This window comes from Piliocolobus tephrosceles, chromosome 7 (assembly GCF_002776525.5).
Source record: "Piliocolobus tephrosceles isolate RC106 chromosome 7, ASM277652v3, whole genome shotgun sequence".
Taxonomy (NCBI): domain Eukaryota; kingdom Metazoa; phylum Chordata; class Mammalia; order Primates; family Cercopithecidae; genus Piliocolobus; species Piliocolobus tephrosceles.
Window position 1 is genome coordinate 144429441 of NC_045440.1, and position 27946 is coordinate 144457386.

Below are 27946 nucleotides of genomic sequence, written 5' to 3' on the forward strand. Positions count from 1 at the left end.
CCTAACCTTTAAATCCAAAGACTTATTCTAAACATTTAAAGCCAGATTCGAAAAAAGCTATACATTTTTAAATGTTTACTAATTCAAAATTTTTCAAGGAATCGCAGAAGAATGACAAGCATACATAAATGACCCAAGTTTTCCGAAATCTATCACTGCTATTGATATGTGTACTATACAAGTTCAGCTCTATATACTGCAAGTTCAGCTCTAACAATGATCAAGTCTCATCTGCCCCCACTCCATCAAAAGATGACAGATTTAGGATCCGGTTTCCACACAAATCCAACAGGTAGCCTTCATCGACCCCACAGGTCCAGAATAAAATTATCATTTGGGGTTGCACAAATCTTTCCCAGTCAAATTTTACGTACCATTCTGGCCATGAGGCCTAGAAGTCACACCTAGTCCCTCATTCTAGGTCATGTTGTCACCTATGTCATACATATAGCCAAACACCATTAGTCTACCAGGATTTTTTTATTTCAAAGCTGTTGTCACTAGGAGATAAAAACTAGGTAGTATGTACACATTTATTCACTTTATGGTGAATCACTTTGTGAAAGGTTTATATAATGAAAAATTATTTTGATATTTGCCCTGCTCTGGCATTAACTATTTATTAGTGATAATCTCGATGTCACAAATTAACAAAAAAAGGTATCTTTTAAAGGGGAGAGATTGAGTTACTAAAATTTACACCAAAAACTAGGGGAAGTGCCAAAAACAACTCCAAATCACCAAGCAATCATCTGAAAGATGAGTGGGGAAAAATGAACAAGAGAACAGAGTAGAGCACAGGGCCTGGGCCCCTGAAGGCACTCAACTGTGTCCTGAATGAAAGAATAAATCCACTTACTTTTCTTCTATTCACATTTACTCATCACTAGCTCCAGCTATACTTACTGTTCACGTTGACATATCCTAACATATCCCTAATAGGATGGGCAAGTAATAAATACAGACTTTTGCTCGAAGAAGTTGGGATTAACAGTTATGTTCATGATGAACAACACAACATCCTGTATACCAGGAAAGAAATGCTACTTTGCATTCGGGAGGCCGAGGCAGGTGGATCACCTGAGGTCAGGAGTTTGAGACCAGCCTGGCCAAAATAGCGAAACAAAAAAATTTGCCAGGTGTGGATGGCGCTACCTGGGAGACTCAGGAAGGAGACTCAGGCAGGCCTGAACCCGGGAGGCGGAGCTTGCAGTGAGATGAGATAGCGCCACTGCACTCCAGTCTGGGTGACAGAGCAAGATTCTGTCTCAAAAAAAAAAAAAAAAAAAAAAAAGACTAGAGAGTCATGACTATATATTACAAGTGATTCCAGATAGGATCCTGTATCAAGGTAAAGAACTGCTATAAGGGACATTACTTGCCAAAATATGACCATGGTCTACAGCCATGCCACCCAATCTCAAAAGCTAAGCAGTGTGGGGTCTGGTTAGCAGTTATTGGGATTGGGAGGCTGCCTGAAAATAGCAGGTGCTGTAGGCTTAAAATAAAATTGTTTAATATGAACACGGCCGGGCACAGTGGCTCATGCCTGTAATCCCAGCACTTTGGGAGGAGAAGGCAGGCAGATCACCCGAGGTCAGGAGTTCAAGACCAGCCTGGACAACATGGTAAAACCCCACCTCTACTAAAAATACAAAAATTAGCCGGGTATGTTGGTGAGTACCTGTAATTCCAGCTACTTGGGAGGCTGAGGCAGGAGAGTTGCTTGAACCCAGGAGGCAGTGGTTGCAGTGAGCTGAGACCACGCCACTGCATTCCAGCCTGGGCAACAAGAGCAAAACTCCATCTCAACAAAAAATTTTTAATAAAAAAAAATAAATTCAACATGTGTAATACAACAATCACACACGTAAATTCAAGTGAAATGAACATAATATGAACAGCTATCCTAAGTTCATGCAATGACAAGTGAACCATGAATGACTGCCACCTGGGCTACACAACTGGAACTGTCACCAATTCTAAAAAGCATACCAACACACTTTTAAGCCTTCAAAACCAAGGTTAAGTTAATGAAGGCATTCCCAGAGAAAAATACAGGGACAGAGTGAGACAATAAAATATAAAAAGCAGAACAATCAGTAATCTCCCTCCTGTTCCCAAACACCAATTGTCAAAGAGGCTACCAGTAGATACTTACTGTGTGATCAACATATAAATAGTACTCTGCAGAGGCTGTAATAAACAGGTCTCATCTGCTGGAGACAGTAAGGCATGCCTCAAGACACAGAAGAGCATATGCATTAAATAAACAAAAAACAACTCAAGGAAGTCCTACTGTAATGCACCTCATTCTATCACTGATTCTGTTAGTGCCACACATTATAGCATATCATGAAGATCATAAAATGATGAGCTCATCATTTAAAATAAACTGATTTTTAAATGAAAATTAGAACACACACTTTCTACTTTGATTCTACTCCTACTCAGTGTTGTGGCTTTTTAATCAAGAGTTTACTGGGGGGAAAAAATGTTAAATGGCCGCTCCACAGGACATCAGCAAGTACCACAAAGTAGTAATGAGCAACTCTATTTTTTTTTTGAAGACAGGGTCCCACTTTTGTCCCCTAGGCTGAGGTGCAGTGGCATGATCTCAGCTCAGTGCAGCCTTGAACCCTCAGGCTCAGGTGACCCTCCCACCTCAGTCTCCCAAATACCCGGGACTACAGGCATGCACCACCATGCCCAGCTAACTTTTGGGGTTTTTTTTGTTGTTGTTGTTGTTATTTTTTATTTTTTTGGCAAGACAGGGTTTTGCCATGTTAGCCGGGCTAGTCCTGAACTCTTGAGGTCCAGTGATCCACAAGCCCTGGCCTCCCAAAGTGCTGGGATTACAGGTATGAACTACCACCCCAACTTCATGTGTACTTTTAAGAAACTTAATTTATAATCGTAGCAAAGCCTTAAGTTCAATGAAACTAACTTTTATTATTTACTGCATATATTCTTTTTTTTTTTAATTGAGAGAAGGACTTGCTCTGTTGCCCAGGCTGGAGTGCAGTAGGGTGAACACAGCTCACTGCAGCTTGACCACCCCCAGGCTCAAGCGATTCTCCCACCTCAGCCACCCGAGTAGCTGTGACCACAGGCATGTGCCACCACACCTGGCTAATTTTAAAATTTTTGGTAGAGATGAGGTGCTGCCATGTTGTTCAAACTCCTGAGCTCAAGCAATCCTCCCACCTCCGCCTCCCAAAGTGTTGGGAGTACAGGCATGAACCTCTGCACCTAGGCTTACTGTCTACATTCTTTTTTTTTTTTTTTTTTTTTTTTTTTGAGACGGAGTCTCGCTCTTTCACCCGGGCTGGAGTGCAGTGGCCGGATCTCAGCTCACTGCAAGCTCCGCCTCCCGGGTTTACGCCAGTCTCCTGCCTCAGCCTCCCGAGTAGCTGGGACTACAGGCGCCCGCCACCTCGCCCAGCTAGTTTTTTGTATTTTTTTTAGTAGAGACGGGGTTTCACCGTGTTAGCCAGGATGGTCTCGATCTCCTGACCTCGTGATCCGCCCGTCTCGGCCTCCCAAAGTGCTGGGATTACAGGCTTGAGCCACCGCGCCCGGCTACTGTCTACATTCTTAATTCTAGCAGTTTAAAACATAAATGTATTCTATCATTATAGCTCATTAACTATTAACTAAAAGATGGAGCTGAAGACTGCATAGTTTCATCAATATAAGAAATGGCAATTTTATTTATAAAGCTGATAAAACTATTTTTCTCCAGAGCTACAAGAACTTGAGCAACAAATACTAAAATAACTTTTAAACATCTTTTATTTCTGCTAATTATATGACCTTTATAATATACAGTCTCATTATACAAAGACAAATATAAAGCCTTTATGCCACAAAAATATCAGATTACATAAATGAACCAAGGACTCCAAGATTGTGTTTTCAAAAGCAGTGTCTACACTGAAATCTACTTCACTTAAACTCTGGTGATACCTAATCCAGACAAATAGATGTCGATCCAACTGAAAAGAAAATTCAAGCTCTAATGAGTGTGTGTGTGTATGTGTGTGTATATATATGTGTGCAAGAGTATATGGATAATATCTGTTTGCATGTAAGTCACCTTTTTCTTCTCTTTTTAAAGTTTTATTTCTTGAGGCATAACTTGCACAGTAAAAACATCAGGTGGATGGTGATAAGGACTGGATCTGTTTCCCAGCCAAATCTCATGTTGAAATGTAGTCCCCAGTGTTGGAAGTGGGGCCTAGTAGGAGGTGTTCGGATCACGGGGGCGTATTCCTCATGAATGGCTTAGTGCCATTCCCCTGGTGATAAGTGAGTTCACATGAGATCTGGTTGTTTAAAAGTGTATGGCACCTCCCACTCTCTCTCTTGTTCTCTCTCGCCATGTGATGCATCTGCTCCCACTTCACCTTCCATCACGAGTAAAAGCTCTCCAATGCCTCCCTGGAAGCCGGTGCCATGTTTCCTGTACAGCCTGCAGAACAGTGAACCAATTAAACCTCTCTTCTTTACAAATTACCCAGTCTTGGGTATTTCTTTATACCAACGCAAGAAATACAAATGGGTCTGTGTAACCACCACTGTGCTGAAGATACAGACTACTTCCATCGCCCCAAGAAGTGCTCCCATGCTCTTTTGTACTCAATTCTGTCTTCGGCCCCAGGCAACCACTGATTTTATTTCTGTTCTTACAGATTTGTCTTTACCAAAATGTTATATAAATGAAATCACAGTCATATGGAGTTTTGTGTTTTCACTTAGTAGACTGCTTTGAAGATTTGCCCATTTTGTTAGGTGCGTCAGCAGTTAGTTTTGCTGCACAGGATTCCATTGTATAGGTGTACCAAAATCTGTGTATCCATTTACCAACTGATGGATATTTGAGCTGTCTCCAGTGATTACAAATAAAGCTGCTATAAACGTTCACACAGAGGTCATTGTAAGAAAATGTTTTCATTTCTATTGAGTAAATATTTAGAAGTAGGACTGCTGGGTTGGGTGCCAAGTCTATGTTCAACTTCATAAGAAAGTGCCAAACTAATTTCTTTAGCAATCATAACATTTTGCACTTCCAACAGCAAAGCAGGAGAGTACTAACTGTCTCACATTCTTGTCATGTGGCACTATCATCTTCTTTTTGGTTTTTAACATCAGCCATTCTAATAGGGTTGCAATGGTATCTCATGTGTTGTAATTTACATTTCCTAATGACTACTAATGTGGAACATCTTTTTGTGTGCTTATTCTCATTCATATGAAATGGATGAAACATCTGTTCAAATCTTTCGGCCACTCTTTCATTGAAATTTTTATTGAGACACCTATCCTTTTTAATCAGACAGTTTATCAAGGAAAAAATGCTAAAGTGTTTGTATATTTTGTTAAGCCACTTGGAATTCATGAGTACTGGGTAAAAATCTGAACTGCCTACTTGCCACCCCAACTCACAACACTATGATATGCAAAGATGGATTGAAAGAAAAAAACACTCATCCCCGTCTCCTCCTTTCTCTAAAGGTAAGATCCTACGCAAAGTTGCCTGCCCACATTCAGAATCAGGAAATCAAAATTTTCCCTGTTTTTACAAGTATTTTATGAAACTACACTCTTCCCTCAGTATGAGCCAGCAACACAGATGATTAAGAAATTTGCAAGGCTTTGCAGAAATACTGCATTTTAATACGACTGATACATTTTAAAAGGAAGTACAATACTAGAGGGGGAAGGGTCACTGGCAATTCAGTAGGTGGCACTATTCTTCTCTCTGTTAAATGTATGACCCCCAACTGTGCACTGTGGTTAAGCTTAAGGGCTAAGCTTTACTGTAAGGAAATGGAGAACTTGATATTGCCACAAGGAATCTTGGACTGTTTTCTTAACTTTTCTAAGCCCAGTTTCTCATCTGTAAAATGAGAATAGTAACCAAAACCTTACTGAGTTGCTGTAAAGAATTAAGATTTGAATTAACACAATGATTGACACATGACAGCTATTATGATTTAGGACTATTTCTTTCAGCCACGACTCCTGAATCACAAGTGTAAATAGAGACGAGAAAGATGTGCTCTTCACAAAACTGAGTAAAAAGCCAAAGCTTCAGACGGCAAGTCATATCTGTACACAGTGCACCCACTGAACATAAGGGCCTGACCATCCATGAGAAGTCCCATGCATTTACACAAAAAGTACCCTAGAGTTTGCAATCATGAAGGCCACTTATGAACCTTATTTCTTAGCATTTTGCCTCAGCATTTCAAACTGAGCAATGCTTCTTTTAGAAAGGAACTAATCTCTTGGTTTTTCAGTATCTCATTATTGATGGCTTAATTTTCTCTATATAGCTATGTCATACAGATGAAAGTTGTGTTTACATCCCTCAATGACATTTTTCCAACTTCTCTGCTTGTCCTCTCCCCAATTTGGCCAAACACGGAGCAGCTTCTTCAATTTCCCGTTGTCATCACCTTGTTCTTGCCTGAAAACTGAAGTGGTACTACAGCATTCATTCCTGCACTCATGAATTGGCTTGGATAGTTAGATGCCAAGATTATTAAGTTTTTGTAACCAATGTATAAAGATTTTTCTGTAAATCAATACATAAAATCAACAGCTTAAGGTTATCACTTGAATTCAAGTGTTCCTGATATACCCTATGTTCAGATTTTAGGACATTAATAATTTACCATCAAGGCCGGACACTGGCTCATGCCTATAATCCCAGCACTCTGGGATGCCAAGGCAGGAGGATCGCTTGAGCCCAGGAGTTTGAGATTAGCCTGGGCAGCATAGTGAGAGCCTTCCTCCTCAAAAAATTTTAGAAATTAGCCAGGCGCAATCGTTCACGCCTGTGGTCTCAGCTCCTTGGGAGGCTGAAGAAGGACCATCTGAACCCAGGAGCTCAAGGTCACAGTAAGCTGTGAACATGCCATTCACTGTACTACAGCCTGGGTGACAAAATGAGACCTTTATTTCTCAAAAAAATGAAACAAAAAATATACTGTGTTTAACATTCTGATTGTCACAATTCCCATTTAAACTTTTTTAAAGCTCTTCAGGGCCTGATTGTCACAATTCCCATTTAAACTTTTTTTAAAGCTCTTCAGGGCAAAGTCAGTAAGTTAATAAACACATAATCTAACAAGGTAACACCAAACAGGCTTTTCAAGTCACCAAAAAATAACAGATCACTTCCATCTCCACGTTTTTCTTTTTTTGGCACCATTTTTACTACCTAGAATGACCTTCTTCAACTACAGCTTCTCCTTAATACGCTTCCCTAGGAAGAAATCATCTCCATTCCGCCTCTGTCCTTCCCATCAGTTTTTTCAATCAGTATTTTCTACTTACCTGTCTTACCTGTTCTCGCCTTATTTTTGCTAGTACCACAGGTTTCTCCACCCTGGTACCATTTGTAGCAGGTCTAGAAAGCAACCTCTCTAGACTGAAGCAGGGAAAAGGAGAAGGAAAGCTCCAGAAGAGGTGTGTCTCGGGGGTGAAGACAAAATGAATACACTTGACTGCATGGAAATGAATTGAGAGGCTTTACTTACAGAGCTGTCAGAGTGGGAAATCTTAGCCAGACCTAAGAACATTAAGCAAACTGGCCGGGCGCGGCGGCTCAAGCCTGTAATCCCAGCACTTTGGGAGGCCGAGACGGGCGGATCACAAGGTCAGGAGATCGAGACCATCCTGGCTAACACGGTGAAACCCCGTCTCTACTAAAAATACAAAAAACTAGCTGGGCGAGGTGGCGGGCGCCTGTAGTCCCAGCTACTCGGGAGGCTGAGGCAGAAGAATGGTGTAAACCTGGGAGGCGGAACTTGCAGTGAGCTGAGATCCGGCCACTGCACCCCAGCCTGGGCGACAGAGTGAGACTCTGTCTCAAAAAAGAAGAATATTAAGCAAACAAGAGGGACAACTGCAATTTTCAGTCCAAGAAAACAAGAAAAACAAAGCTGAACAAGAAATGTAACCACACTACTTTAATTGGCTTAATACTGAGTTATATTTAAAAGTCAAAATAATTAAAAACGAAAATACGGATCTAAATAAAAACTGTTCTAGAACTACATGAGGAAGATGGGGGAGAGGAAAGACCACGTAAGAGAGAGAAAATCCCCACCTACCATGATAGGAGTTCAGCATATAACGTTTCCTAAAATTAATGGAGCAACGACTAGTACACAAATACTATTAGGAAACAAGGATGTAAATGCTAAAATCAACACCTACAACAGATTATTTCCATTGCTTCTGGGAAGCAGATGGAAGACCAGACAGGAGCTTGCGGTTTCCTGCATGAATACACCCATCTCCTTTGTATTTAGCTCAAAGCTCACTTTTGCAATGAGGCTTATTAAGACTATCCTATTTAGACCTCAAATTCACTGACACTATGGCATTACTTTTTTCTCATCTCATGTCCCACCTTCCAGTACATCACATGATGTACTTATTTGCTTATTTTTTTTTATTATCTGCTTCCCTACACTATACAGACTCTGTTTGGTCTACTGATATATCTATCTAAAGCAATGAAAACCATGCCAAGCACTTAGTAGAAGCTCAACAAACATTTCCTGAATTGTAAAGTCATAGTTTAAACTAATCCTTTACCAGTATTACCAACTCCCACCGTCCTTCCAATAAACAAGCCTGGAGAAAAATCCATTTCATGATTCAATACAAATATAAGGACAACTTATACCAGACTATACCTGGACTGCTAGGAGCTAGTATCAGACAAAAACGCCATTAACTAAAAAAATTGGTACATTCTAATTTAACTGTCACCAATCTCAGTTGAACCACAACATTCCTAGGCAAGCCTTCTCCATCCTTGCTTGGCTCTCTCCTCTTCTTCACTACCCCTATTTCAAACCTCCTCCACTATCATCAAATCAACCCCAGCACTGCTTTTTCTACTCATTCTTAGATGACGACTTCAAATCCTACTTTAGAGAAATACAGAAGCATTATAAAAGAACTACCTCAACTGTCCCCACATCACCTTGCTACAAACAATGTCTCAATAAATATTTGTTCAATAAATGAGGAAACTGAGGAAAAGAAAAATAAAACGTTTTGACCAAAGTTCCACAGCTAAAAGTGGCAGCACCAAAGTGTGAACTCGGGCTCATCTAACTCTAAAACTAGGCACACAGTAAACCAACATATCACTCCACCTCTTAAAATCCTCACCTTACAGATCAGCATGGCACCCCACCTCCTAAAATCCTCAGTGGTTTCAAGTTCAAGGTGGTGGAGTAATGAGTTCTATTCCTGTGAAGACTTCAATGAAACTGAAGTATTCAAGTTTTTGTTTTTTTGTTTTTTTTTTTTTTAAAAAGGTAAATAAGAGGAAGGGAAGAGCCACCAAAAGATGAGAATTCAACAAATATCTAGCTATTAAAGAGGAGCTACATGCACAGTGATGTGTAAAACAGAGACAAAACTCAAGTGAATCTTGATGAGGCTTTGGGTCTGGCCATGAGGTATTGGTGAGGGCTGATGCTAATAGCCAGGGGTGAAAACAGAGGGTTTAACTGACTAGTTGTGCCCAGGCTAACTCAGCATTTACCCTCAGACCAAAAAAAAAAAAAATTTTTTTTTTAATTTTTAAAAAATCCCAAGGGGCTATGTCTCTAGAAAATAAAGCAAAGGTTTCCAGTATAGGTGTTAACAGCCTTACAGTAACACTCTCCTTTATTTTGTTATTTAGGGGCCCACAGACTAAAAGCATTCTGAAGCAAAGTACTTCCGTTCTGAATTCCCATCAGGGGCTAAATCTAACTCAGAAAAGTAGCTAGTCCTGCTTCCCTATACACTTACAGACAATAAAGGATCATCAGACATACAGGGAATACTACCGTCATGAAAAAGAAATAAATACCAGAGAAAACAAAGAGAAAAACCAAGCTTGAAAGAAAGCTAAGCTAGGAAAGCTCAAGAAAACTTAAAATTAAAAATAATAAACTAGTTTTAGAGTTCAACCCATGAGCAGTCCCCAGAACACTTGGAGTTGCAGATAAAATGCAGATGTAAAAATCCCAAAATAAAAATAGCAACAAAAACATAAAATATGAGGCAGAACAGGGAGACATGCTGGAACTGGGGGGAAGGGTCAATATTTACGGCAATACTATCTTTATCTTACAAAGGAATCAAGATATTGACATAAATCAATAAACTAAGCAAAGACATTGTTAAAACTACAATAGAAGAATTCTAAAAGAAAAATACACATACAAACTGTTTACCAATAAGTAATGCAGGAAGAGATATGGGGAATAACATAAATAAGCTAAACCTTTATATCCCAAATCAGAAAATCAACAGGTCATTCCAAACAGAGAAGTCACAAATGATAAAAGTTTAACATACAATACAGTCAGCCATCCATGTCAGTGGGTTCCACATCCAGATTCAACCAACCATGGATCTAAAATATTTGAGGAAAAACAAAACCAATGGTTGTATCTATACTGAGCATGTACTGATGTTTTTCTTGTCATTATCCCCCAAATAATACAGTATAACAACTATTTGCAAAGGATTTACACTGTATTTGGCATTATAAGCCATCTAGAGATGATTTAAAGTACAGTTGACCCTTGAACAACATGGATTTGAATGGTGCAAGTCCACGTATAGAGAGATTTTTTTCAATAATAGTTACACTGAGTGTGCCTGCCTCTCCTGCCTCCCCTTCCACCTCTGCCATCCAAGACAGCAAGACCAATCCCTCTTCTTCCTCCTCCTCCTCAGCCTACTCAACATGAAGACAATGAGAATGAAGATCTTTATGACAATCCACTTCCGTTTGATGAATAAGTATATTTTATCTTCCTTATGATTTTAATATTTTCTTTTCTCTAGTTTATTGTAAAAATACAGTATGTAATACATATAACATACAAAACATGTGTTAATCTACTGTTTATATTCTCAATAAGGCTTCCAGTCTACAGTACTGATGGCAGCAGAAGCCAATCTGGAGGGGCTGTTGCCAAGACACAGGCTGCAGTAGGGCCAGCAAGAGCTGGGAACAGGTGGGAATCCCAGCCCCCTATTGAGTTGGTAGAGGGGAGCCCCACATTCCCAGGTACAGCTGCAGCCTCCTAGCCTCGGCTCCAGACCTGGGCATCCCTGCGTTCTTAGGGGTCCGGGAAGCCCCCCTGCCCTCACAGGCTCCTGGCCTCTCCCCAGCCCACTCCGGGGCAGAGCAAAGTTGTGGCTGAGCCTGAGTCTGTCACAACCTGGCTGAGTGTGAGCATGCTCAAGGCAGCGCTGACACACCAGCCCCCTGCCACCTTGGCCCACTCCAGACTTTGGGCACCAACAAGCATGGGAGGGAGGCCAAGAGGGAGTTGAGAGTGGCTCAGCATAGGCCTGCAGGCACACCTCGTTACGAACAGCCTAGGTGCCATGGATGGCATGCTGATGGTGGGAGAAGGCAGAAAGGCTCCTGGGTAGAAAGGGGCAGGTCCCCTGTGAAATTCCACCTTCAAGCCAGGGGGCCTTGAAGCCTTGAAGCCCAGGGGCCAGGCCACCAGTTCTGGGTGGAGTCCGTGGCCTGGAGTAAGAACCTCCAGAGCTTTTTATGGGTCCGCCCATGGCACTTCCTCCCTTCTGAGCCCATAAAAGCCCCAGACTCAGCCAGACTCACAGAGATGTTAGGACTACCAGCTGCAGGAAGAAGCTACCCACTTTGGGTGCCTTCAACTCACCAGGACGACCTGCCTGTGGAAAGGAGCTACCCACTGCGAGTCTCCTCTCTGCTGAGATCTGGACAATCATTGGGATGACCTGCCTGTGGAAAGGAGCCAGCCACTTCGGGTCTCCTGAGAGCTGTTCTGCCACTCAGTAAAGCCCCTCTCTGCCTTGCTCACCCTCCAGTTTTCCGTGTACCTCATTCTTCCTGGACACCGGATAAGAACTCGGGACCTGCCGAATGGAGGAACTGAAAGAGCTAAAACACAAACAGCACTGAAACACGGCCTCCTGCTTGCCATGTTGCGAGCAACGAGCAGAAGAGAACCCCCGAGCCAGGGCTATGACACCCTCTTTGGGGCTTTACAGTTCCTGACATCTCCACTCTTCTGGTGCCACCTTGTTCCCCTCATCCAGATGCAGGTTCCCACAGCAGAAGCTTAATGCAGGACATCTGGTCCAGCTGTAGCCTTGCACATAACCGGCACCTGTGCCAGTGCCTGGAGCTGTCCACCCTGCTACAGCAGCTGGCTGTGCAAGGTGGCCGGACCACACGCTCACACACCCACACACCCCTCACAACTCCGCACCTGGCTCGCCCTTGGCAGGTGTGGGATCCAGGCTTGTAGTGTGAGCCAAGCACAGCATGCCAAGCTGAGTGGGCAGAACAAGCCCAGTGGGCATGGGCAGTACTCAGGCAGAAGGTGCCACCGGCCAACGTGATTTCTGGCTGGTGAAGCGACACCTCAAGGATCCTGTGACACTATTAGTAGTTAAGGTTTGGGGAGTCAAAAGTTATACACAAATTTTCAACTGCAAAGGAGATGGGCACTCCTCACTCCGCACTGTTCAGGGGCAATTGTATATGAGAGGACATGCATAGGTTATATGCAAATATTACACCATATTATGTAAGAGACAGGCTCCACAGATTTTGGTATCTTGGGGGAATCCTGGAACCACTCCCCACAGATATGGAGGGACCACTACATATCAGGAGGTACCTAATAATATAAATAATAAAAAAAAGTAGTTTTTTGAGTCAACACTCCCAGAAGCTCAGAGTCCAATCTATCTCAGCTGTGCTCATCTGCCCACACGCTATAAAAGATGCTTTTATTCACAAATACGGGATTCTGCAGAAGGGGCTCAGGGAGGCCTTCCTTTCTGTCCCCCACCGTCCCACACCACATTCACCCTGAAAATCATCTCCATATATATCCCAGCAACTCAACTCCTCCCAGACTTTCCTTCGCTTGCCTAGAATTCTGGTTCTAAAACACCTCCTTCCCAAATTTCTGTCTTCCAATGTGTCACTTAAAAACAAGGCAAGGACCAAGAACCAACTCTGCCAAAGCTAGCTGCTTCGGAACCAGACCCGTACTGCAGGAGCTCAAATGGCCCAAGGGACTTATGACAGGGAACTCAGTGAAATAAGGGACCTATATCTCAGCATTACATCATGAAATTCAATGGACTGGAAGTCAGACTTACACATATGGCCTGACCATCTGTCCAGAATTTGCGGGGGAGGGGGGAATTACAGGAACACTGGTTATGAGGCTATTTCCCTGGGTTTACATATTTTCAAGTGATTTTAAAAAGACAAATCAGGATGGGTAGATATTGTCCTATAGCTAAAAAGTTCCAATGAGGCCAGGAACGGTGGCTTATGCCTATAATCCCAGCACTCTGGAAGGCTGAGGTGGGAGAATCACTTGAAGCCAGGAGTTTGAGAACAGCTCGGGAAACAAAGGAAGACTCATCTCTACAAAAAAATTTTTTGAATTAGTCAGGCACGGTAGCATGTGCCTATATTCCCAGCTACCTGAGAGACTGAAATGGGCGAATCATTTGAGCCCAGGAGTTCAGAAGCTGCAGTGAGCTATGATCACACCACTGCACTCCAGCCTGGGTGATGGAGCAAGACCCTACCTGTAAAGAAAAATTTAAAAAAAATTTTTTTTTTCTTAAAGTTCCAATGAGCCAGTAAGCTGGCTCTTGGGTCACAAAGAGCTGGTTTGTCATCTCAACTCTCTTTAGGCTTTCGTTTTCCAGCACATTACACTAAGAATATAAGTTTTGCATTTCTGCTATGAAACTGTCTTGTGCTATACCAAGAGGAAATATTTTTACAGCTAATGTTGCTGAAAAGTTACATTTGGTATTCTTTCTTTTGCTCAGATCTACTAAGAAAAGAGAACTTATTTTGTGACAAGCATTAGACAGTCCTAATTCAGCATTTAGTGAAAGTTAACTGCCGGTTAAGCAGAGATGAAATAACAAAAACTGCCCTCACACACAGACTCGCACCCAAATAAACAGAATGCACTGTTATAGGAAGAAAGGTACAATATGGACAGGGGGACGGAAATAGGAGGACACAAACAGAGGGGCTGTGACCTTCTCACACTGTGACATAATCACATCTGACACAGCACAAGGGACAGAGTAGGCTCCTCTTCCTTAGCCCATGAAGGACAGGGGAACACAGGACCAAGACTTCTAGGCCTTGCAAAGAAACGGAAACTGTATGACCTAACTTCCCTTCACTAATACCTAGAAAGAGATTTGGGAGAGAAAAGAGAACAAAGAAAGGCATGCACTGACACTCATATGGAAATTAAAAAATAATCCTAGGTCCGTACTCCAAAAACACTTGCGAAAGTCAAATTCAACACAGCTATAAATTATCATGAATTCTGACTCCATGAAGTCCAAGTTTATGAGATATTTACCGTAACAACACAAAACAAAATGCCCACAAAAGAGATTTATAAATATTCTATGAACATATCTGTCCTCAATTTACCACCAGACTTAGAAGAAAGAGCAATCTTTGGAAACAAGACAAAGTAGGATTACCGTCAATTGTATTATTTCTAAACTGTGAAACATGCACCAAGATCTACAAGTTACAAACTGACAAATTACAAGTCATATAATCTCTCCAGAGCTCAGTTTTCTGCTCATTAAAATGAGAAAAATGGCACCAAATAATCATTGCTAACAACTTTGAGTGAACACCTTACGCATATCTCACAGCATCTTCGTAATAACCCCATAAGGGAGATTCTATAACAACCCCCTTTGTCAGATTTTTTTAAAAACTTTCAATAGATTAAATAATTTAAGATCAAGGAGTTAGGAAATATAATACCTAGCTAAACCAATATCTGAATCCAGAATCCATGAGAATAAGATACAGCTATCCCCACTTATCTGCAGGGGGTACTTGGTGCTATATATACTACGTTTTTCCTATACATACATACCTACAATATGGCTTAATTTATAAATTAGGGACTGTAAGAGATTAACAAGAATAACGTAATAAAATAGAACAATTATAACAATATGCCAGCATCACTACTACCCCTCCATTTGGGGGCCATGATGAAATAAACTAAAGGTTACTTGAACACAAGCACTGTCATTCCTTGACAGCTGACCTAACTGAGATGGCTACTAAGTGACTAACAGGTGTAGCATACACCGTGTGGTGAACATGCTGGACAAAGGCACAATTCACATCCCAGGTGGGACAGGGCAGGACAGGGCAGGACAGATCAGGATGCACGAAATTTCATCAGGCTACTCAGAATAGTGCACAATTTAAAACTTATAAATTGTTTACTTCTGGAATCTTCTAGTTAGTATTTTTGGACTGCAGCTAACATTGGGTAACAAACTACAAAAAGCAAAACCACACACTTGGGGGAGGGAACTGCTCTACCAGTCAAGAGCACAACACTGTGAAGCCAGAATGAGTCTGAATCCCAGATTTGCCATTTACTAATTTAGTAATCTCTTTTTCTGAGACGGACTCTTGCTCTGTCACACAGCCTGGAGTACAGTGGCACGATCCTGGCTCACTGCAGCCTCAAATTCCTGTGATCCAGGCATGCATCACCACACCTGACAATTTTTGGTTTTTGCTTTTTGTTTTTTTTGTCTTTTTCAGAGAGACAAGGTCTTGTTACCCAGGCTGGTCTCAAATTTTTTTTTTTTTTGAGACAGAGTCTTGCTCTGGATGGAGTGCGGTGGCGCAATCTCAGCTCACTGTAACCTCCACTTCCTCCTATGGAGGTTCAAGGAATTCTCCTGCCTCAGCCTCCCAAGTAGCTGGGATTACAACAGCTGGGTGCAACACCACGTCTGGCTAATTTTTGTATGTTTAGCAGAGATGGGGTTTCGCCATGTTGGCCAGGCTGGTCTCGAACTCCTGACCTCAAGTGATCCATCTGCCTCAGACCCTCAAAGTGCTGCGATTACAGGCGTGAAACACCGCACCCAACCACTTGGTCTCAAACTCCTGAACTCAAGCAATCCTCCTGTCTCAGCCTCCCAGAGTGCTGGGATTACAAGCGTGAGCCACTGTGTCCGGCCCTAACTTAGTAACCTCTAACCTCTCTGTATTTCGGTTTATGGGAATGTGAAATAGGGAAGAACAGTAAATCTTACTTATAAAGTTATTGTGAGGATTCAATTAGTAATTGTAACTTAGAGTGTTTATAATGTACCAGACACTATTCTAAGCACGTTATTATTAACCATTATTATACTACCTCAGAAAAAAATATATAAAATATCTACACATAATAGGCACTGAACGATTTCTATTTCTTCCCTCACCCACTCTGCAAAATCAACTACCTTTTTACTCATGTTTATTTCCATTGTACGACAAAGAGACACTAAGACAGACAAAAGAAAAAACAAAACCAAAAATCTCAAGACACAAGTATAGCAAGAGAATTATACTCACAGTTCAGAAGGCCACAATAACTCTGAAGAAATCAAATGACAATTTAAAAAAAACTTCTAATTTCTCTTTCCTCTTTCCATTGCAAACAGAACCTGAAAGACAAGATATATACACATAATAATATATTTACATATATATTAAAAAAACATCATTATTTCACTAGTTTTTTTCAAGGCTTTACTGTATTGTCCACCTTACAGTCAGCTTCTTCACTGCTTACCATACATACTGTACTGGACCTTGAATGAAGAATAACAAATTTGGAAAAGCCCTGTCTTCAAATCCATATTTTAGTTGAAGGAAATATACATGAAATAACTAAAAACCATTAAAACATCAACAGGCATAATTAATCTGACAAAGTTAGCTAACAAATTCAAAGGAAGATGGTAAACAGAATATATATATCTACTTCACTTCCGCTAAAATTACACAAAAGAGACAGATATGGTTTGGCTGTGTCCCCACTCAAATCTTGAATCGTAGCTCCCACAATTCCCATGTGTTGTGGGAGGGACCTGGTGGGAGGTAACTGAATCATGGGAGCAGGTCTTTCCCATGCTCTTCTCATGATAGCGAGTAAGTCTCACAAGATCTGAGGGTTTTATAAAGGGGAGTTCCCCTGCACACACTCTCTCTTGCCTGCTGCCGTGTGTAAGACATGTCTTGCTTCCCCTTCACTTTCTGCCATGATTGTAAGGCCTCCCCAGCCATGTGGGACTGTGAAGTCAATTAAATCTCTTTCCTTTATAAATTACCCAGTCCCAAGTATGTCTTTATTAGCAGTATGAGAACAAACTAATACAGACATATTAAAAAGATAAATTTAAAAACCAAACCCGGCCTCGCCGCCCCGCGTCCAGCTCGCCCAGCGTCCGCCGCGCCTCGGCCAAGGCTTCAACAGACCACACCAAAATGCCGTCTCAAATGGGGCACGCCATGGAAACCATGATGTTTACATTTCACAAATTCGCGGGGGATAAAGGCTACTTAACAAAGGAGGACCTGAGAGTACTCATGGAAAAGGAGTTCCCTGGATTTTTGGAAAATCAGAAAGACCCTCTTGCCGTGGACAAAATAATGAAGGACCTGGACCAGTGCAGAGATGGCAAAGTGGGCTTCCAGAGCTTCTTTTCCCTAATTGCGGGCCTCACCATTGCATGCAATGACTATTTCGTAGTACACATGAAGCAGAAGGGAAAGAAGTAGGCAGAAACGAGCAATTCCCTCCTCCCTGTTAAGAGTTGTCCCAAAGGGTCGCTTAAGGAATCTGCCCCACAGCTTCCCCCATAGAAGGATTTCATGAGCAGATCAGAACCCTTAGCAAATGTAAAAATAAAATCTAACTCCCATTTGACAAGCTGAGAAAGGAAAGTTAAATACCAGATAAGCTTTTGATTTTTGTATTGTTTGCATCCCCTTGCCCTCAATAAATAAAGTTCTTTTTTAGTTCCGAATTTGAAAAAAAATAAAAATAAAAACCAAACCCACGGGCCAGGGAGAAATGAAAGAAAAAGTAACAATTTTTGAAGCTATAAGAAAAGCCTCTAACACTGAAGACAGAAACCAAACAAACAAGAAAACAGAAAAACTTGGAGGAAACAAACTATAAAAGATTGGAAGCATAGCAAATGACTCAGCAGGCCCAATGCAGCCAGACCAAGGCAGCAGCCAAAAACACTAAGAACCAATTCCATTTCCACAGCCATGTCGGGAGAAGGTTCAGAACTGGCAGCACTAAATGCAGACAGAACAAGGGGTAAAGAAGGAGGAGGCATAAAGGATGGTGAAGGCTGGGTGAAGACTATTTATGTTGCAGCTAAAGCCTCAACACCATGCCTGCATGGGACTCCCCAACCATGACAGAAGACTGGGGGCTCTCTGGAAAAGGAGAGCATCCTTAGACAAAAGCCACCCTGCCCAACTGTACAAAACAGAGGTCGATCTAGTCACTGAACACACATTTCAGCTCCTCCACCACCCCCTATGCACTCTCCTGCCAAACTTCAGACAGTCAGGTCTTTACCCTGCAGGAACCTGATAAGTCTAAGAAGAAAGATCTAAAGATACCAACACTGGGGATTTCCCAACAAATGGGTCATCCAGAATATCCTGATACAAAAGTCAAGAGTCAAAAGGCTGAACCCACTTACTAAAGCTTCCAAAGAATTTTTTTGATTCACCACAAGGAAATGAATACCAGACACGTGAGAAAATTCTGTAACACAATAGATAGAAAACACGGGAGGGCGGGGAAGGGGGGAAGGAATAAAAAAGCCACTTGGGGGAAACAACACATTACTCATGTGTTTTAGTGAAGCTGGGGAAAACAGACCTACTGTGCTGCCAGTCGTTTAAAAGTCTAGCACATACGATTACGTACAGTACATAATACTTGATATACAACTATGCTACTGACTTATTTATTTACTGTGCACTTTTAATTATCATTGTAGAGTACACGCTACTTATCTAAAAACAACGACGACAACTGTAAAACGGCTCAGGCAGGTCCTTCGGGAGGTATTCCAGAAGGCACTGTTAACCTAGGAGATGACAGTTCCATATGTATTATTGCCCCTAAAGACTTTCCAGTGGGACAAGATACGAAGGTGAAAGATATTGATATTGATGATCCTGACCTTGGGTGGGTCTACCCTAATGTGTGTATTTGTGTCTTCATTTTAACAAAAAAGTTTAAAAACGATAAAAATACAAAAAATTAGCCGGGCGAGGTGGCGGGCACCTGTAGTCCCAGCTACTCAGGAGGCTGAGGCAGAAGAATGGCGGGAACCCGGGAGGCGGAGCTTGTAGTGAGCCGAGATGGCGCCACTGAACTCCAGCCTGGGCGACAGACCGAGACTCCGTCTCAAAAAAAAAAAAAACCGATAAATTAGGCCAGGCACCGTGGCTCACACCTGTAATACTGGCACTTTGGGAGGCTGAGGTGGGCAGATCACCTGAGGTCAGAAGTTCAAGGCCAGCCTGACCAACATGGAGAAACCCTGTCTCTACTAAAAATATAAAATTACCCAGGCACGGTGACACATGCCTGTAGTCCCTGCTACTTCAGGGGCTGAGGCAGGAGAATCACTTGAACCCGGGAAGTAGAGGTTGCAGTGAGCCGAGATCATGCCATTGCACTCCAGCCTGGGCAACAAGAGCAAAACTCCATCTCAAAAACAAACAAATGATAAATTAAAATTTTTTTAAAATACAGAAAAGCTCATAGAATATGGATATAAAGAAAATAGTGGCTAGGTGCAGTGCCTCACTCCTATAATCCCGGCACTTTGGGAGGCCGAGGCAGGTGGATTGCTTGAATCTAGAAGTTTGAGACTAGCCTGGGCAACATGGTGAAACCCTCTCTAGAGAAAAAAATAGAAAAAATTAGCTGGGCATGGTGGCACACGCATGCAGTCCTAGCTACTTGGGAGGCTGAGGTGGGAGGATCACTTGAGCCTGGGAAGGGAAGGTTGCAGTGAATTGAGATAGTGAGCAAGATCCTGTATTAAAAGAAATACATATATACATATATAGTACTGCCATACAATGTGTCTCTGTTGTAAGCTAAGTATTATTACAAAAGAGTCAAAAGTTTAAAAGCATTTAAAAGTTTATGAAGTTATAGTAAGCTACGGTTATTACTGAAGAAAAATATTTTTATGAACAGTGTAGCCAAAGTGTACAGTGTTTATAAAATCTACAGTAGTGTACAGTGATAATCTAGGCCTTCACATTCACTCACCACACACTCACTTGGACTCACCCAGAGCAGCTTTCAGTCCTGCAAGCTCCATTCCATTCATGCATGTAAGAGCCCTATACAGGCATATTTTTTAATCTTTTGTATCATATCCTTATTGTACCTTTTCTATGTTTAGATACACACATACTTACCACTGTGTTACAACTGCCTACAATATTCAGTACAGTAACATGCTATACAATTTTGCAGTCTAGGAGCAATAGGCTATACCTTATAGTGCAGGCATGTAGTAGCCTACCATCTAAATTTGCTGAGTACACTCTATGACATTTGTACAACAATGAAATCACCTAATGCATTTCCTGTCGTTAAGTAACTCATATATAAATATCAAAAACAGAATTACAAAAAGAAAAAGACAAATCCAGTGATAGATTTTATTTCATCTATCACTCATGAAATAGCAGTTCAAAGTCTCTTGTCCATCCTGCTAATGAGTGAACTACCTTTTTCTTGACACGTTATGTATTTTTTATGTAAACTCTGTTAGAACTAAGATTTACCAATATCTTCTCCCACTCTGTAATTTGCCTTTCACTCTCCTAATAATTTTTTGTTTTTGAGATAGTGTCTGTCACCCAGGCCAGAATACAGTGGTATGATCATGCCTCACTGTAGCATCAACCTCCTGGGCTCAAGCAATCCTGTCTCAGCCTCCTGAGTAGCTGGGACTAGGAAGTGCATGCCACCATACCCAGCTAATTTCTTTTTTTAAATTTTTTGTAGAGACAGGGTCCCACTATGTTATCCAGGCTGGTCTCGAACTCCCAGGCTCAAGCAATCCTCCTGCTGTGGCATCCCAAAGTTCTAGGATTACAAAAGCCACGCGAAGCCTAATAATGTCTTTTGAAGACCATGATGTCCTCACTTTAATGTAGCACAATTCATCGATTTTTCTGTTATGGTTGCTTTTTGTGTCCAGAGATAATAAGATGTTATCCATCATTATCCTCTAAAACTATGCTCTCCAACACAGTACCCACTAGCCACGTGCTATAAGGAGCGCTTGAAACGTAACTAGGCCAAACTGAGACTAAGTGTAAAACACACATTGAATTGCTAAAACTATGGTATCCTTGCCCCCCAAAATAAAATATACTAATAATTTTTAAATTACTTGCAAATTAAAATGTCTTTGAGCATTACTGGGTTAAATACAAAATATTATTAATTTATCTGTTTTTCCTATTTAAATTTGGCTTCTAGAAAAATTTAAAATCACATGTGGCTCACAATATATTTCTATTAAACGCCGTTATACCAGTTTTATTTAATCTTTTCAGATCTATAAATCCACTTGAAATTTTTTATTGTGTGAAGCAAATTATTATTTTTCCCTATATGGACACCCAAATGACCCAGCACCATTTACCGAAAAAGTGTCTCTTCCCTGTTGCTCTACAGTGTCAATTTGTCACAGATCAATTGTCACAAAAGAATATATACAGTATAATTCTATTCCTATAAAGTTTAAAACTATACAAAAGTTAATCCTAATGTTTAGAGACACTTAATATGGAATAAAATTATTTTTTTAATGGAAATGACTGTCACAGAAGATGATGGGAAAGGGAGTAAAAGGCTGGCAATCATTTTTTACCTGAATGTGGTTACACACATACACATTTTTTTTTAACAAAAGTAGGCCAGGAACGGTGGCTCACACCTGTAATCCCAGCACTTTGGGAGGCCGAGGCAGGTGGATCACGAGGTCAGGAGATTGAGACTATCCTAACACGGTGAAACTCCGCCTCTACTGAAAAAAAAAAAAAATTAGCCGGGCGTGGTGGCGGGCGCCTGTAGTCCCGTCTACTCGGGAGGCTGAGGCGAGAGAATGGTGTGAACCCGGGAGGTGGAGCTTGCAGTGAGCAAAGATCACACCACTGCACTCCAGCCTGGGCAACTGAGCCAGACTCCGTCAAAAAAAAAAAAAACCCACAGAATGTCCACCCTCCTTTCCCAGCATTTGTAACACTTCTCACTCATGGCAATCCTACAAACTTCCTGGCCCTTGTAGGTCCCCCCACCCAACCTACCTGGGCTTCCTCTGCTTGCCCTTTAAGTACTCTCCTGGGGACCTTATTCTTTAAGTATTCCCTTTGCAGTGCAAAAGCAGCCATAGACAATAAATAAACAATTTGAATGCATCCCAATAAATACGTATTTACAAAAGCAGATTTGGCCCACGTGCTACAGTTTCCTGAGCCCTGTAACAGACCACTGATACCAATATGCATGAACCTTAAGGCCTTGCCTCTCCCTCTAATACAGCCTATATATGTTCTTCCTCCTACAAAAATATATACCCTATAACAATGAACAGCTTATAATAGCACCTTCTCTTAACTAATTCTTTCCACGAGCTATACCCTGTGCTAAGAGTCTTAGGAGTACTCAGTCCTCAAAACAACCTCTCAAGGAATTATTCCTGTTACACATTTCCAGAAGTTCAGATTTAGAAGGTTATCTAATTTTTCCAAAGTCACATAATAATAAAAAGCCAAGCTAAAAATCAAATTCAGGTGTCTCACCCCAAAAATCCTGTACTTAACCATGACCAGTTACCCAATCTAACACCTTCACCTCACTGATCTCTCACCCCTAAAATCCCTGCTCTCCAATCCCATGGCCAACCATTTAGTTCAAGTTATGGTGTTGCAAAAACAAAAGCAAAACAAAACCTCCTAACTGATCTACTTTATTATAGTGCCCCCTTCAATTCAGCTTCTTCACCAGTACCTACCTGAGTGACCTTTCCTAAAACAAATTATGTGAACCACTCAAAAGTCTTCAATAGCTCTCATTACTTTCAGGGATATTAGAAATTCTTTGCTTTGAAAAGCAATTTTCCAACTGTGTTCCCTATTCTGCTGACATTTATCTGGGGCATCAAAGTATACCTTCTAAGCCTTTACCTCTTCCTCATCGCAGTATTTCTCACCATCCCATTCCAACTAGAATATTCCAGGGGGAACAGGGAAGAGGAGAACTTGACGGGGGTTGGGGGTTAGGGGGTTAAGAGCGAGAAGGAGAGAGAATGAACAGAACCAAACCACTAGCTTCCTATCTCATTTTCCATCACTTGCTCATTCCCTTTCTATGGTAGGGTCATCCTGAAAAACCTCAACTTCCCTTAATGTGTCATGCTATTTCTTAAAAACAAGCCTTAACTTATGCCAGTCCTTCTGCCTGCAAGGTTCTTCCCTTCCCCAACCCAGCTTACTCCTAATCATCCTTCAAAGTTCAGTTCAAGTGCAACCAAAAATCTGCCTTCCATGGCCCTATTCCCACCCAAGATTGATGTGGATGCACTACCCTACACATGAATGTTTCTACCACAGGATTCAGTCCACTGAACCATAATCAATAATTTACCTGTTTTTTAAGAGACAGGGTCTTGCTCTTTCACGCTGGAGCGCAGTGAAGACAGCCTAGCTCACTGTACTGTAACCTCAGACACCTGAGCCTCCCTCAGCCACACCACCACGCCCAGCTAATTTTTTTTTTTTTTTTCCTGGAAAATAGGGTCTCACTCTCATCCAGGCTGGACTGCAGCAGTGCAATCATAGCTCAATGCAGCCTCAACCTCCCAGGCTCATGCAATCCTCCTCCATCAGTCTCCCAAGCAGTTGGGACCACAGGTGGGCACCACCCTCCGCCCCAGTTCATTTTTTTTTTTTTCCCTGGTAGAGACGGGAGTCTTGCTATATTGCCCGGGCTGGTCTCAAACTCCTGGACTCAAGCGATCCACCCGCCTCGGCCTCTCTCCGCCTCCCAAAGTGCTAGGATCACAGGCATGTGCCACTGAGACCATTTCTCATTTATCACTTTTCAGAACCAAGTATAATGCTAGCAACAGTATATGCAAATGCAAACGTTTTTTCATTTATTAATGTACAGAGATCTACTATACATTCCTGGCATCATTTCAGGAAAAAAAAAAAATTCAAAAACACTCAGACCTTGCTTGCCCTTTAATGAGTTTCAACTACATATTCTTTACTCCCAAGAAAACAAGTATTTATCCTATATCCTCTTTCTCTCCAAAAGACAGAATGTTCACCAATGGCTTTACAAAATTTTGATGGTCCTGCTATCATGAATGGATATGGAACCTAAGACCTAATCATCCTTTTTTGACATTGCATGCATCATGTAATATGAAGAGTGTCGGCCTGGGCATTAGGAAACCTGATTTCTACTGTTTAGGAAAAAACACTGTCACTTTTAAAGAAAACAAAATCCAAACTCTTTATTATGACCCTTACTGGTCAAGCCAAATCTAACTCTCCAGTCTAATGTCTCTCAGCACTGCCTCCTAAGAATCCTACACTCTGGCAAAACTAAACTATTGTCAGCTTACAGAGCAACTTGTACTTTCTCTCACATCTCTGCCATCTGCTGCTCCTTCTACCTAGATCTTCTTCCCATGGCTAAACTGGATGTATATGTGGTGGGAGCTGCTTTGTCTCCCCCCAGATTAGATGCCCCTCTCCTGCACTCCACAGCATTTCTTCACTCAATATAGGTTATTCAGTGACAGACACAAGCCATGCATTGCACAAGGTATTGGACACACACGGTACCAGAGACATGACCATTACCTCAAAGGAATCTTGTGGTGAAGCTTACTAGAGTGGTCATTAAAATTTTGCCTTTTTTGTCAGTCTCCTCCTCCTCCAAGTAAACAACAATATTCTAGGCCAGGCGTGGTGGCTCACAACTGTAATTCCAGCACTTTGGTAGGCTGGGGCGGGTGGATCACCTGAGGTCAGGAGTTCGAGACCAGTCTGGCCAACATGGCAAAAACCCGTCTCTACTAAAACTACAAAAATTAGCCAGGCATGGTGGCACACACCTATAATTCCAGCTACTTGGGAGGCTGAGACAGGAGAATCACTTGAATCCAGGAGGCAGGGGTTGCAGTGACCAAGAACACACCATTGAACTCCAGTCTGTGTGACAGAGCAAGACTGCATCTCAAAAAGAAAAAGATTCTTGGGACAGTGACAATCTCTTTCAGTTCTGCAGCCTCAGGACCTACACACCAGGTAAACAACTTAAGCACTATTAATTAAAACCAAAGTAAAGGTCTAAAAAGCTCCAGTTGGTTGCAGTTGGAAGCATTTCTTCTTTCCATGCACTCTGCGTTTCCTGCCTCCTTTCTATCAGGAGTGTAAACCTAAAAAACATAACTTGTTGAATTACTCTGACATTCTTGGAAGTGGCTTTCTTCTCTTCATTACATGCAAAGACAAACCATCCTAGTTACTCCCCACATCTGCTTTTTGTTCACCATTGTATACCCAACAGTATGCACCATTATCTAAAACAGCATGTAGAGCACATGATTATCGATAAACATTTATATGATGCATGAATGACTTAATGAATAAATGAATGGATACACTAGCACTGAGTCACATACCTTAGTCACATTCTGATAATCGCTTTTTGCTTTATGTTTTATTCTATGTAGTTTAAGGAGAATTTAAGCAAGTTACAAGCCTCCATTCTATCAACACTAGGCTTACTGCCCACTTGCTGTTTTAGCAACAGGCAACTTAATGCATATTCAATCCTAACTCTCCTCAATCCTAACTCTCCTTATTCCATGATTTAATCCACCTTTACTAAGAATAGAAATCTATTTGTATCTATGAAACTGATAAAATATAAGCATAAAAATTGGAACTAGTTCAGAGTATAAAGTAGCTATTTCTCAAATTATAAAATTAAGTCTTAAATTCTTTTTCTCCAGATGAATAAAGAAAAATTAAAGTTGGCTTATTATACAATGATATATATGTTTATCTTCACATTCTCAACTCTGAAGATATTTTAAGATGGATATTCCCTACCCTTTGTGCATGAATGAGTGTATTTTAAGACAGGTATAAATAGATGCTTGGGCTGCTCTGAACCCTGTTCCCTTTCTAACCTGCAAACTAAAATAATCCATACCACACTAAATCTGTGCTTCATTATCACGTAGAAAATTTCCTTTCACCACCTAGCTTTCAATGTTCTCATTTCAATGCACAATCCAACTTGGCCAGCCTTCTATCATTCATTTCTCACTACCGCCAAATAACAATCCTGATCATAACAATAGCAGCTTCCTGTGTGTGGAGTGTCTCTGTTAGCTCATTACTCCTCACAGCCCCAACTGGTTACTATAATTGTTTTCCACTTTACATACAAGGAAAGAGACTTAAAGAAGTTACTAAGTTTTCCAGGGTCACACAGCAAAGGAGGGAGAGATCAGGGATTCAAGTGCTGGTTTATCAGCCCTCAAAATCATGCTGCTATTCTTGCTTCCCAAATTAACTACATAATATTGTTAAAACAACAAACATGATCTGGGCTTTCCAAAGCAAGCATGACAGAAAGTTCTTACCATAGCTAAGTAATGTTCAATATGACATATTGACAAATTATAAGTTATCTGGCTGGAATTAAACAAGTAGGATGAGCCCCTGGAAAAGAAAATGTCTGTTTGACGCTAAGTGCTAAACAAGGCTCAAACCCAGTATTTCTTTCTTTCTTTGTTTTTTGTTTTGTTTGTTTTTGAGACGGAATCTCTGTTACCCAGGCTGGAAGGCAGCGGTGCAATTTCGGCTCACTGCGACCTCCACCTCCCAGGTTCAAGCAATCCTCCTGCCTCAGCCTCCTGAGTGGCTAGGATTACAGGGGCCTGCCACCACGCCCAGCTAATTTTGTATTTTTAGTACAGACAGGGTTTCACCATGTTGGCCAGGCTGGTCTCCAACTCCTGACCTCGTGATCTGCCTGCCTCGGCCTCCCAAAGTGCTGGGATTACAGACGTGAGCCACGGTGCCCGGCCTAAATCCAACATTTCTTAACCCATACCCTAACAATTTAACTCATCTATAAAGCTCCCCAATGTTCAAAATACACAACCACTTTATACCAATTTTCCCTTCTTCTAAACTCAGTCTGTCAACAGTTCCTGCACTTAACACAAGCTGCAACCAATATTCTGAAAGAACACAGGCCAGAAGTAACCTTCTGAAAAACCAAAATGTATCAAGAATGTGAATATGTTACGAAAATCACCCAAGCAAACAAAAGCTTCTTTTATGTTTCAAAATAATTTTCTAGCCAAAAGTATTCTAATACTAGACTGGCACTGCTCAAAGGTGGGAATACTATGCCTCATTCACTATCTCTGCACTGGTGTTTAGTACAGCGTTTGCCATCTAACTGGTACTAAGCTACTGACTAAACCAATATCCTAAAAGAAAAGAGGCTATAAAATTACTGAATTTTAGCCAGGCGCGGTGGCTCAAGCCTGTAATCCCAGCACTTTGGGAGGCCGAGATGGGCGGATCACGAGGTCAGGAGATCGAGACCATCCTGGCTAACACGGTGAAACCCCGTCGCTACTAAAAAAATACAAAAAAAACTAGCCGGGCGAGGTGGCGGCGCCTGTAGTCCCAGCTACCCGGGAGGCTGAGGCAGGAGAATGGTGTGAACCCGGGAGGCGGAGCTTGCAGTGAGCTGAGATCCGGCCACAGCACTCCAGCCTGGGTGACAGAGCGAGACTCTGTCTCAAAAAAAAAAAAAAAAAATTACTGAATTTTGAAAAACCTGTATTATCAATAATAACTTGCCCATTTTGGATGCATAGCAAATGACGAATATAAACTGTTTTGCAGTTTTTAGATCAACAT

General features: G+C 41.5%; 1 protein-coding gene and 1 pseudogene across 6 annotated transcripts in view; one reads left to right on the forward strand and one right to left on the reverse strand.

The window, feature by feature from the left end:
- The window catches only part of PTK2 (protein tyrosine kinase 2), a 362172-nt gene that overhangs the window by 301773 nt on the left and 32453 nt on the right, over window positions 1-27946 (reverse strand). For all 5 annotated transcript variants that reach the window (XM_026454573.1, XM_026454578.2, XM_026454577.1 and 2 more), the window contains exon 2: window positions 16481-16572. The gene's annotated coding sequence lies outside the window, so the exon portion shown is untranslated. The remainder of the gene's footprint in view (window positions 1-16480; window positions 16573-27946) is intronic.
- Window positions 17329-17934, forward strand: LOC113224883 (annotated as a pseudogene). The gene has a single exon (XR_003309473.1). The product of XR_003309473.1 is annotated as a protein S100-A10 pseudogene (transcript).